The following is a 10,644-nucleotide window of genomic DNA, read 5'->3' on the forward strand; positions in this document are numbered from 1 at the left end:
GCAGTTTTGGTGAAAGGTGTCTGTTGTTTGGAATCACATATACCAAGCAATACATCATGTGCTGTGGCCTCGTAGGACAGTGCCAGCTGGGGTCACATCCCCTCCCTGCCCAAAGCAGGAGCTGAGGCCCACCTGGGGAAGGTGAGAGGGGACTGAAGGGGTGACTGTGAGGGCCCCCACTTCTCCGCATGGGGTCTGGGCTGGAGGGAGCAGGAGTTAGTGGAGGAAGGGGTGAGAGTATCTGCCAAGGTCTTTGCTTATTTCTGAGACAAAGGATGACTCCACGGAAGGGAAAGAGGACGTCATCTAGAATTTCACACATGTGGTCTTCTTTGTGTCTGACAATGTGTATGACTTGTATTGTTTGAAACTATTGCACTTGTAGTATTTCGATACTTTCAGATGGCCCGGATTAAATACTAGACGACATTTTTAACTAAATAACTTTCCAATCTACTTAGTAACTTGTTTTCACTAGTTTTGCTTTAACGGTGAGTAGGGTCATCCACGACCCTTTACCTCCCCCATTAACCTGGTTAATTGAAGACCGTGTTGTCTGATTACCACTGTCTACGTTATGAATGTGTTCTCCTCGCGGAGAATTTACAGTGTGTTCACTGACCCACCAGCCAGAGACGACACTGAACTGGGGTGCAGACAAGGGAAACAGAAGTGTGATAAAATGTTAATAGTAGAATCCAAAGTGGTGGGCATACAGGTGTACACGGCAAACTTCTTTCAACTTCGTTTTATATTGTAAATTTTTCATAATAAACCAGTGTTAAAAAAAAAAGTAAAATTACAAATGAGTATTTTGGGCGTACAAACTGTAAACCCAGATTCACAGCCTCAGTGCGAGAATGAGCCTAGGAGGCTCCATTTGCAGAAAAACACGTGCACACCTGTTCCTTCTCCCCGCAGGTGTCTGCAGGTGACAGGGCTGTGTCTGAAGGAAGGAGAAACAGTGGGACGTCCCCGTCATGGCCAAGGCTGGAGGCCTGTTGACACAGTCTCCACATAAAGACATTCAGCTCCTTGGGTTCAAACCAAGTCAGAAAATGGATAGCAGCCACAGGTTTTGTTAGCTCCAAATGAATTTGGCAATGGATGCCCGGGCTGACCAAGCAGGTCCCAACCTGGTCACATACCCTAGGCGGCCATGCCAATGGCTGCTGCTCTGCAAAGAACCTTAGAAGGCACAGTCCTGTCTCCCAGCAGCCTGCAGGGAATGTGGATGGTTTCCGGGCCTTTCATTCAGTACTGTAGGAAATGCCCAGACAAGGTCATTTCTGGGCAGGGCAGATGCCTGGTGAGCAGGATGCATGTCGACTGGGAAGAGAAGCCAGCATGAGGGGAAAGGCCATGTGGCTTTCCGGAGAGGGGTGGGGGACATGTTGGTGAGGCCACCTCAGAATTCAACCCCAAGGCCCATCTCTAAAGGAGCCAGGAGCCGGCCAGTCTAGAGCCACTGCTGGGAGGACCCCACCAACCTGGTCATTTTCCTGCCTCTCTGCCTTTTCCTCACTGCCACCAGCAGGGTCTCTACTGGGCCTAGGGTTCATCCTCAGAGAAGTCAAAATGGGTAGTAGCTGGGGTGCCTACACTTATAGCCAGCCTTGGAGAGACAGGAGCCCAGGGGACATGGTGGACAGAAGGAGTGACCAAGAAGAGATGAGTGGAACACATCTGGGGCTCCCGACAGGGAAATGAGAGGAGGCTGGGGAAGGGCTGAGGCTGAGAAGTGGGTACCTGCTGGGACGTGGCAGGCTCCCCACATGCACACACCCCGCAACTGTTCACTGTAAGCACAAATGGAATTCTAGAGGGTTCTGGGGTCTCAAAGACTAGGACACAAGGGAAACCCAAAATGTCACATAGGAGGAGCAAAAAGTATGTCTGCTAATTACCTATGAGAAGACCCACCATTTACTGAGCGTTTACTATTTGTCAAGCTTGGTGCCAAGTGCTTTATAGAATCACCTTTATTTTTCACAGTAGGTTTTAACAACTCCATTTTACAGGGGAGCAAACTGAGGCTCAGAGAGGTGAATGATGTACCCAAAGCCACAGGAATTGAGTTAGGAGGTGACAATGCCCAGGATGTGAACTCCAAGCTCAAGCTCTTAATTTCAAGGGTATCCCAACTTCTTGGCACTAAACAGAACTATGTGTGTTTTGGGGCCTTATCCCATGCCAATCACCCCCACTTACCCGCACAATCTTTCCTTATCCTTTCAGCTAAGTCAGAGACAGTGAATAAGATTCTAAATAGGGAAAACACTATTTTTCAAAAAATAAGAAAACAAACAACCCAGTTAAAAATGGGCAAGAGACCTGAACAGAGACCTCACCAAAGAAGATACACAGATGGCAAATAAGCATAAAGGTGCTCAATGTCATATGTCATTAAGGAACTGCAAATTAAGATAGCAATGAAATACCACTACAAACCTATTAAATGGCCAAAATCCAGAACACTAACAACACCAAATGCTGACAAGGATGCAGAACAACAGGAACTCTAATTCGCTGCAAAATGGTCCGGCTACTTTGGAAGGCAGTATCTTACAAAACATACTCTTACCATACGATCCAGCAATGACATTCCTCGGTGTTTACCCAGAGAACTGAAAACCTACATACACACACACACACACACACACACACACACAAAATGGCACACTAATATTTATACCAGTTTTATTCATTATTGACAAAACTTGGAAGCAACCAAGACGTCCTTCAATAGGTGATTGGATAAATAAACTGTGGTACATCCAGACAATGGAATAAAATTCAGCAATAAAAATCAGCCACCAAAAAGAAAAAAAATTAATAAATAAAAAAATGAAAATGAGCTACCAAACCATGAAAAGACATGGAAGACCCTTAAATGCATATTGCTAAATGAAAGAAGCCAATCCAAAAGGCTACATACTGTATGACATTCTAAAAAAGACAAAATTATGGCGGCAGTAAAAAGATCAGAGGTTCGGGGGAGAGAGGGAAGGATGAATAGGTGGGGCGCAGGGGATTTTTAGGGCAGTGAAACTATTATTCTGTATGATGCTGTCATGGTGGATACATGTCATATACATTTGTCAAAACCCATAGAATGTACAACACCAACAGTGACCCCTTACTGCAATCTATGGGCTTTAGTTAGTAATAATGTATCACTGTCAGCTCATCACCTGTAACAAATGTACCACATCAATGCAAGATGTTAATAATGAGAAATTGGGGTAAGTAGCGGGTACATGGGAACTCTGTACATTTCAATTTTTTTCTGTAAACGTAAAACTTTTTTTAAAGTCAAATGTTACCAATACAATGGAAAAAAATTTTTTTAAATTTTCTTCTGCAGAGAAAAAAATATATTGCCCTAATCTTCATCAATGGGAATCTTGAGATATTAATATTATTACAGTTAGATTTGTATAACGTGTCATTACCTTTCAAATTGTTTTTGTGTTGATTAACAGTTTGATCTCATCCCATCTGCAAACAAGGAAAGCGCATGCTGTTCGGGCCTTTAGTCCACAAACGTCTTGTCTGTCCACACCACGTGGCCCTCATGGGTGGGGGACACAGCCTAGTGCTGAAGATGGATAGGTCTTCATTGCATGTATCACAGTTTGAATGTGTGCATTTACTTCTTTGTTTACGTGTTAATCTCTGGAGAGGGGCCACCTCTGTTTTGTTGGCTGTGAATACCCAGTGTGGACTATACATGAGCGAGATGAATTCTGAATGAATCAGACAATGGCTCTAATAGATGCTGGGGCTGCACAAAGAACAGCGGGAACAAAGAGCAGTCTCAGGATTTCTTTCTGTGGAAATCCCAGAGGGCTCCCAAGTGGAGGAGAGTCTGGCAGAGAGCTGAAAGGAAAAAGTAAGGCCTTGGCAAGGCATTAGGCAGGCATTCCAGGAAGAGAGACATCCTGGTAGAACTGCTGGAAAGGAAGAAGCCTGTCTGAATGTTAGAGCTGGAAACTAACACAGAGAATGGCTAGTTAAGGTCACAGGCAATTAGGACACAGATTTCGGGCACTAATTTAGGGCAGGTGAGATCACAGCCCTGGGGCCTCCTTGGAGCCAGGGGAAACAACAAGGTGCACCTTTATTCTCAAGCTTTCACCTAAGTAAGGCTAATGACAGAGGAAAGAGAACACACGTTTCCCCTTCTCTCTACACGCACATCCCCCGACATCCAGGGACAGGGAGTGTGGCCAGAAACAGGCAGGCCAAAGGCACAATGTCTCCAAGGTCAAATTTTCCCACGCTAAGCCATATGTATTAATTATTTTAAAATCAAAACAATGCTTCTCCCCAACCCTAAGTGATATCCTCCCAAAAACGTCCCCCAGTAAAACTGATGTTCCGGATTGCAACTCTAGTTTTCTGTCTCACAGCAGTAAGAGCAGCTAACGCGTACACAGCACCTTAGCTATATCATAACTCATGCAATCCCTGCAGCAACACTGGTGGGTGCCAGCACCCCTATTTTACAGACACACCCCAGCACACTGCATGGAGCAGCCCCACACCAGACAGGGGAGCATACACAGTGAATTCTTTCTCCCAGGTGGCATATCTGGTCCACGGTCTCATTCCTACAATGACACAAGTGTGTGAGTTTGGAATCAGGCGCTGCAGTGAACCGACTGTATAATTTGGGACCAGTCCTATTTCCCCACACCCTGCTTCGTTCTCTGTACAATGCAGGTTTTGTCCAGGGTGAACACGGTAAAAGTTCCAAACACAGTGCCTGGCACACAGTAGGCCTTCAAAGGGAAAAAAAACCAAAACCCTGTTTTTTAAACCAAGCCTGTCTCTCAACTCCTGGGGAAATTCTCTGCACTAGAAGGGAAAAAAATGGGAGAATTAAACAAACAACAACAACAATCTGTAACCCAGATGACCACGGGTCCAGCTGATGAATGAAATCTTGACCCAGGGCTGCCAGCCAGGCCGCCTGGGCCTAACTGTAGGGCAGGAATCAGCGCTCTGACCCAGACCAGAGAGGAGCTTCCTTCAGCCGACCCCACCCGCTTCCCCCAGAACATTCCACACTCAGCCAGGAGACCCCAGGAACAGGCCACTGGGTCCAGCCAGGAGAGGCAGGCACCTCCCTTCCAGGTCGCTATGCACAACCTCTGAGCCGCACCCCTGCCCGGCTCCCACCGCTTCCCTACAGAGAGACCCAGAGCTGGCTCCTCTGCCCCAGACCTGCCTCTCTCCAACGTCTCTAGGCAGCCAGACCCAGCCGGAGACAGGCCGGGGGGCTGAGCCGCTGGTCCTCAGCCATGGCTCCAGTTTGGCCGCTTAAGCTCTCTTTCCTTAGGCCCCTGCCTGGACCTCCTGCCTCCAGTCCTGGTACCCACTACAAATCAGTGAGTCTCTTCAGATGGTCATGAAGCACTCCCCGCCTCAAGCACCTTCCATGGCTCCCACTGCTCCCTGAATTAAGTCTGGAGTCTGTATCCTGGGATTCGAGACCCTCCACGATACAGTCCAAACCCACCCTCCAGTCCCGACACAACTGATACGTCGCAACTAAAACGGATTATACCAAGATTTGCACACAGGCATTTGCACACTTGCCAGTTCAGATGCACCCTCTCCCGCCTCCACCTAGCTGGATCCTACCCCTCCCCCACCCCAGCTTACTCTTCCAGGAGCCCTTTCCTTTCCAAGCCTCTGAATTTCTCCATCAGTTCCCATGCCACCTGCCATCCGTACTACTCTTTACTTAATATTTTCCTTTAAATCAACACACTCTTTTTTTTTTTTTTTTTTTTTTTTTTTTTTTGTGGTTTGCGGGCCTCCCCTTGCTGCGAACCCGGTTCCCCTGCATCGGCAGGCGGACGCGCAACCACTGCGCCACCAGGGAAGCCCCCAACACACTCTTTTACTTAAATTTATTTTCAAAGGAAACTTTATATCTCCACCATAAATAGAAAAGCATATCATTTGCTATAAATAGAAGGGAACTTCAAAAAGTTACGTTCTAATGCACATGAAAATACACAGTCATTAAAATGTTTTAAGTGCTCATCTGTAGAAACTTAATATTACTGTATAATATACTTAAAAATCCTCTCACACTCTAAGAAACGCCGCCTTGGCATTTCTTTATTTTTGTCTCCTTCTGGCCCTTGGTTTTTCTGCTCCTGTCCCACATCTGAGGACTTGTCACAGTCTTATCCTAGTTGACCCCAAACAACAGCACTTGGGGGGCCGCAGCCCCTCTTCCAGTGCCTACACACAGCGTGACGCACAATAAAAATATTTAATGCAAGTTCCATTTGCTCAGTTACAGTAACATGGCCCCTTTCTCCACCCGGCCCTGGGCCGATCCGCCTCTCAACTTTCCAAAATACACATCCCCTCCTCCAGCCACCCCTAAACCCATCCCTGTCCACTGGGGTCTCTCAGAGGATGGTACGGCGAGTGTGGCGATTGTCAGGGAGGTGCTGGGGGGCTCCCCCCATTCTCCGACCCCTGCCACCTCTTCCTGGGAAGCAGCAGGCCCTGGGGTAACCAGGAAAAAGCAAGTCAACCATTAACGACACTCTCCCGGCATAGACACACCCTTCCCCGGTGTTAGCAAAGTTCTGGGAAAACTCCTGGCTCCAGAAAATACAAAATCTTCCCGTCACCTCGTTGCCAAAGACCCCAAAACACCTACCAGGAACCGAGGGGGCCTGGCCTGGGCCTGGGCCTGCTGGCACCCCAGGCAGAGGAGGTCCTCCTCCCGCCCACCACGTGTGGTCAGGGGCGGCCCTGATGAAGATGAATCACTGGGACTTAAGTCAATAAGCGGCAGCTGCGGGAAGGCCCAGCTGGAGCCAAACCAAGGCCTGGATTCTCCTCGGTGGACGGTGGACAGAAGCCCGCCCACGGCCAATCGTGGGTGACCAGGTCCCCCTAATGACATCTTCGAAAACTGAACAGATAAGGGACACTTTCTATTAGCGGGAGGCCTCCCTTGGGAACGTTTGCATTCTTTTTGGGTTTTTTTTTTCTTTTTTTAAAGTCTTGCCACTTTTACAAGTTTCAAGGATTTTGTTGTTGTTATTTTATCTATCTATTTATTTATTTATTTTTTGGTTATCATTTTATTTTATTTTATTTTTTGTTGTTTCTAAAAAGGGCACATGTTATGGAAAGGTATCAGAACCATTCATTCCAGGCAGTAGTCATACGTGGGGTGTCAGCATCTCATGACTTCCTGAAACTTCAGCTGCTGGGGGAGAGGCATCCATCTGGGTGTAGCCCCCCAGGAAGAAGGTTTACTGAGGCCCAGACAATGTGACCAATGCCGCAAATGGAGTGGCCTCCCACATGCAGCTCGAGGAGGACAAGGGTCATGAAGGGACAGCCTGACACCTGCCTGCAGGGAGAAGGAAGGTGACAAGGATCCCCTTCTTGCCCTTTTCATAGTGTGAACAAGCTAATGACAGAAAAAAATGTGGTGGTGAGAAGCAAAACACCACATCTAGCAAGTATCCCTCAGGGGGGACAAAATCAGGTGCTACAAAGAGGGATGGATGGACATAATCATGAAGAGGTTCTCAAACTGGGCTCCAAGGAGCCTTAGCGGGGTGCCATGTACCTCACTGGGGCCGCTGATGTGGAATGAGGGTGGGGTGGATAAAGGGGGTGTATTCCAAACTAGCCCAGGGCAGCGCTGCTCTTGTCAGCTTCCTCTACTGGATTTTCAGGGAAGACAGCCTTGGAAGAAAAGATTCTGTAGCTACAAATGTTGAGAAGTGCTAATGTGTGATCCCGGTTGTATCACGTAGGAGAATGTGACGTGAGTCTCTCTGAGTCTGTGGAAAGCAGTCGCCACATACCCAGGTGTGCCGGGAACCCGCTGGTCCTTCATCCCGAGTGGGTGCTCTGACTTTAGGAGAAGCGACAGGTCCAGCCTGGCCACTCTGCCCTTCTCCTGGCAGGACCACAGGCTGGAAACTGCAGGCACAATCAGGCCAAGCCTTGAGCTGAGTCTAACGTCCAGATAAGAGACTCCATAGGGATGGGGGCCAAATGCAGACATTAGAGGCAGATTTGTGAATCCAGGGACCAAAGGTCAAAGAGAAGTGAAAAGTGGTGTCAGTGACTGGAGGCGGCCTCCGGGACGTACACGGTGGAGAGAGGTTGGTTTCCACATGCTCCCAGCATCTTGCTGCCCAGAAGGGCCGACTCTGTTTGAAGGTCCAGGATGGACCAGACCTGAGGATGTGAAGAGGCCCGAGTGTACACACTCCACTCAACAGACAACAGCAGGTGTGCTGCTATGCAGTTGGTGCCCTGAAAGCTGCCTCCAGACGGCCGGGGCCTCTGCTGGCCTTTCACAAGGGACGTACATTCTGTCTGCCCAGCATCCCTCTCTTTGAGAACGACTCCCCGTCAGGGCCAAGGAAATCATGCCCAGTTCTTCTGGGTGGGAGAAACAGGCCCTTCCTTCCTCTTCCTCAGGGTGAATGTGACTGGGGCCGGCTGATTAGAATATCCCCACCCACTGGGCACAGTGACAGACCGAGGCCCAGCTTCCCTGGGCTCTCACCAGAGTTACTGAGAAGTACCCTCTTTCTCTGTGACAGCAAGTTATGAGAGCAATGTTGGCCTGAGATGGCCAATGGCCACCTTGCTGCCACTTGGAAACAGCCTGAGAATAAAGCCAAGCAGAGCTGAGAGATGGAGATAATCAACTGCTGGATCCAGCCATGCCTGAACCGCTCTTTGGGTTCCCAACTTGCTAGGTCCACAGAGTCCCCTTTTTGCTTAAACTAGTTGAGCTGGCTCTTTGTCATTTGCAATCAAGTGTCCTGGGTATGTCACCTGTCCAGGAGCAGGAAAGGGTAAGAATGCACCACATGTACTAACCTGAGCGAGCCTGATGTCTTAACAGCAATGACAGGAGCCCTGGAAGTAAGCTTCCTGCTCCCATGCCAACTACCCCTTTGGAGCCTGTGCCGGCAGCTGCCTGGCTCAGGGATGTCAGGGCGGCAGTTGCTTTTCTCTGAAGCACCCAGTGCTCATTCCTAGGCTTACTTTGGTTTCTCTGCAGCAGTCACGTGGTCCACAGGGAGCCCCTCCACTGAGGGCTTCTTCCACGGTCCCTAGATGATGTGGCAGCCTCCCATCTCAGCCTCCACCAGACCACTGCAGGAAGCTGACGCACTTGTTCACACCTCCAGGGACACATGAAGATGCCCCGGGTCATCCCAGACCCTTGGCTCCTCTCCCAGGTTCCAAGTTCAGGCTCCATTGTCCACCTCTGGCCACCCCAGGTTGGCCGGTCTTCAGGGCTAATGAAACCAGAATGAACGTGGAAAGGAGGCCTCACATGCTGGCTCGAGAACCTTCAGCGCTAACACGTGAGGAGCGTGTGCCTCCGTTAGCATCTCTCCACCCTGCATCATCCTAGGATCCAGGAATCACAAGCAACAAGGTCCCATTGCCATTGCATCTCCTCGCTCTCCAGTCAAAACCTCACCGGGTGGGCTTGAACAGTGAAAGCAGGCGCCGAACTGCTTAACGAATCCACGCATAAGATGTGCAAGAAGGAGGCCAAAAGGAATAAACTGAACGACCCATACGTGAAATGGAGTAATTTGCTAATTAATATAAAAGGGAAATAAAAGTTCCCTAGGTAAGCGACAGAAAACACACCTTAAAGAGCTCAAGAGGAAGGAAATTAGGAAAACAAAGCTCTATCTGGAAGATCAAAGACTATGCTCAAGATAACAGGCTAGGACTTCCCTGGTGACGCAGTGGTTAAGAATCCGCCTGCCAATGCAGGGGACATGCGTTCGATCCCTGGTCCGGGAAGATCTCACATGCCGCGGAGCAACTAAGCCCATGTGCCACTACTACTGAGGCTGTGCTCTAGAGCCCGCGAGCCACAACTACTGAAGCCCGTGCGCCTAGAGCCCGTGCTCTGCAACAAGAGAAGCCCTCGCAATGAGAAGCCCGCGCACCGCAACGAAGAGTAGCTCCCGCTCGCCACAACTAGAGAAAGCCCGTGGGCAGCAACAAAGACCCGACGCAGCCAAAAATAAATTAATTAATTAAAAAAAAAAAGATAATATGCTACATGTGATCAATGCACATTCTGTTTAAAATTAGAAATATGTTGGCCACAGTGCTATTGGGTAAATCAGCTACACAGAGCCCCCTAGAGAGCTGGGCCAGGCTGGGGGCAGGGGAGGGCAGAGCATGGCTGGGGCCAGAACCTCCAGAGGGTGGTCCCCAAGGGTCAACAGGCACAGGAGAGGAAGGAAGTAAACAAAGTCCAGGGAGCCCAGGCACTGCCTCCACCACCCCCAGGCCAAACTGGGGCCTCCCTGATTTCCCCAGCTCTCCCACCAGCCTGCCCCTGCCTGCCTGGGGCCCCTCCCACCCCATCTCTGCTCCACTCACAAATCCGCTGCCCAAATCAAGCCTGTGGGCAAAGCTCCAGCAGCTGGCTCAGACTCACCTTTCCTGGCGTCGCTGCTCCCTGCCACTGCCCTTAAAGCACCCCAAAGTCATTCTGGCTCTTTTTTTTTTTTTTTTTTTTGCAGTACGCGGGCCTCTCACTGTTGTGGCCTCTCCCGTTGCGGAGCACAGGCTCCGGACGCGCCGGCTCGG

The 10,644-nt window shown here is 49.4% G+C and overlaps 1 protein-coding gene across 2 annotated transcripts in view; it reads right to left on the reverse strand.

Moving 5' to 3' along the window:
- Positions 1–6,803, reverse strand: part of RPH3AL (rabphilin 3A like (without C2 domains)) — a 117,029-nt gene extending 110,226 nt beyond the window's left edge. The window contains exon 1 of one of the 2 annotated variants that reach the window (XM_024127609.3): positions 6,695–6,803. The gene's annotated coding sequence lies outside the window, so the exon portion shown is untranslated. The remainder of the gene's footprint in view (positions 1–6,694) is intronic. The other variant, XM_007123552.4, reaches the window with a different exon arrangement.
- Between the last annotated feature and the right edge of the window lie 3,841 nt (positions 6,804–10,644).

The sequence above is a fragment of the Physeter macrocephalus genome, chromosome 14 (genome assembly GCF_002837175.3).
Source record: "Physeter macrocephalus isolate SW-GA chromosome 14, ASM283717v5, whole genome shotgun sequence".
Lineage (NCBI taxonomy): Eukaryota > Metazoa > Chordata > Mammalia > Artiodactyla > Physeteridae > Physeter > Physeter macrocephalus.